Raw genomic sequence first — 2833 nt, forward strand, 5'->3', positions numbered from 1 at the left:
TTATAACTTTGTTTTTCTTTATTCTATTGCGTACAGTGTAGTGTACACCACTTCACTTTACAAACTTAAACTTAAACGTGTAATTTTTAAAGAGATTGTCAATTCCAAAGCATTTTTTTTTGTTTTATGAAGTTGAGTCAATGGGAATGGCTTATGCAAATAATACTGAGTGAATATTTTATAAAAACTAGTAATTCGAAAAATAGTGATACAATAAATAATTGCAGAATTATGCAAATGTTAAACATATAAATAAATTCTGTCTCCATTATTACATAAATTAGTTCATTAATTTCGCATTTTCCTGAATGATTTTTAAAAGTTGTAGTTATTATAGGTTTAATAATATGTTTATTACATATAAATTAACATTAACATTTTCGCATTCCGCTCGCTAATTAGTTATGATTCTCAAAATTAATTAATTATTATTTTGCAAAGCACGTTCTGAGCTGGTTCACTACGTAGTTTTGACACTACCGAGAAGTTATATTGTACGAAATGAACCCACAGACAGAAATTCCGACTAAAGTAAACTGGTGAAGTAAATTCAAGTGAAAAGCAGAGGTCGCTTTTAGAACATCATAAACAAGGTATTTGACCTTTCATTGTTCTTACAATATTTTGAATTGTACATTGTTCTGTAGGTATAATTAAGGACAATTTTAACTATACCTACTTTAATATTGTAGGTACGTGTCACTAGTCCATAGCTCCTTAGAATCTTAAAATTTAATTGAATTACTTAATTTGAGGATCGGGAGACCTGATGACCTGGGAGATCGGGAGACAAGTGCAAACTTCAATTCACATGGGAGTTTCTGCAATAGTTAACTAACTGTTAAGGTGTTAACTTTGCGTTGAGCCATGTTGATCTCGACCTAATAAATCGATCCTAGCCGAGTTTAGGTATCCACCTATTTGTATGAACCCTGACGTATCTATAGATAGTGAGTTTTTTAGTGGAAAATCATCACGAACCCTCCTACTGATTGTGCATCCTGAGGGAGTGTCAGACTCTTACTGACTCACTACAACCCGCCATGTTCCTTCTGGATTCCTCCACATACCAGGGCCGCGGTAACTTTAGAACAATCTCGTAGATAATGAGTTTTTAACTTAAACATGTCATCGTTTTAACGGAATAACAGCGTTATTAGTTATTTTATTTAGTTATACCTAGTAGAGATTAACTTTTACATTAAATGCGAGTAGGTAAATGATTTTGGGTTTTTGGAATTAGTCACAGAACGCCTAATAATGCTCGTATAGTCAATAAAATTGTCGGAAAAAACATTTCCAGTTAACAATTAATAATATCCATTACCACTGGTAGTGTTAAGTATCTACCTAGTAATTGATTTCCTACAGAATTAATTTGAAATATAGACCGCAAAACATATTATTTAGGTACGTGAATAGTATAAAATAACGACACCAATTACTACATGTAGGTGGGTAAAACTGTATGCAAGCTGTGTTCAAAATTGTGCAAAAGAACCCTATGTGATGTGGGTGTATCTTTTTGTGGATTTCGTCTACTCTTCTTCAAAAAATATTAATCTACCTATTTGATATATTATATATATATATACCTTCAGCAAATAATTGAATCGGGTAACATACGAAACTCCGCAAGCAAAATCTACATCACATAAATCAAATAGGTATTTTTGAGGTATCAGTTAATTAAACATATGTATTCGTACGTTTTCGCGTCAAACTAATGATAGCTAGATTAACAGAACAGTGTGTTTCGTAGAACTGGCAACACAGGGGCGAATTATTAGCGGGGACCCGATTCCAACGAAACCGCAAACACCATGTTGCGTAAATTCCATAAACCGACCGCATCCTGTATAATTAAAGTGAAATGCGATAGCTATGTTGTTTAATGCTAAGTATAATATTTTCATACTTACACTTAGGTATAGGTGTGCGGTTTTGGTATTAATTGCTGATGTTGACCTACCCTGACTGATGGGAAGTATGAAGGGAGCACCTATCCGGCGTCCTCCTTAAATTTAAAAATATAATAGTTATTTGTTATACAAGAGTACAAAGTTGCTTTTTAACCGCGGGCTCAATTTTGATGACCAAGCAAGCGAAGGATTCTAAAATTGTAACACGAGCGTAGCGAGTGTTCCAATAATTAGAATCCTGAGAGATAGCGAGGGAATCAAAAGAGCACAAGGTGAAAAATCTTTGCACTCGAGTGCAACACGTAACTTTTCATCGAGGAAAAACATTCCACCTCATCGAGGAAATTTCTAAACTCAAAAAAAGAAAATGGCGCGCACGTCACACATGGCAAATTAAAAAGATGTACCTATTAAAATTTATTTAAGCAAAAACTCAGTTTAAAAATGTGATGAGGTTTAAAATTGACCTCGAAACAATATAATAATTTCATCCCACTTCATCGAGGAAATTACTAAATTAAATGCAAAAAAATCAAAATGGCGCGCACATATGAGTATTAAATTAGAAATAAGTACCTATTAAAGTTCATTTGTTTGAAAACTCAGTTTAAAAGTAAAACGAGGTTAAAAATCTATGTAAAAAAATAATTATTATTTTAAGCAGTATTTTATTTGTTTGAAAAATCTTATCAAGATTGTCGCAAATGGAGTATTGCACACGATGTTCTAAATTCAAATCACTTTGCCGCCCTAGAGGATAAAAACGGCTTTTGCGCTCAGATATCCCACGATTTATGATAGGCCCCTCAATACTGATGGAAGGTAAGTATAGATAGGTTCTCCAGAATAACAAGACTTTTTTTTTATGGCAATCTGCCGCAATTAACGGCAATAACTCGCGTGAGAGTACG

Source organism: Helicoverpa armigera, chromosome 2 (assembly GCF_030705265.1).
Source record: "Helicoverpa armigera isolate CAAS_96S chromosome 2, ASM3070526v1, whole genome shotgun sequence".
Classification (NCBI taxonomy): domain Eukaryota; kingdom Metazoa; phylum Arthropoda; class Insecta; order Lepidoptera; family Noctuidae; genus Helicoverpa; species Helicoverpa armigera.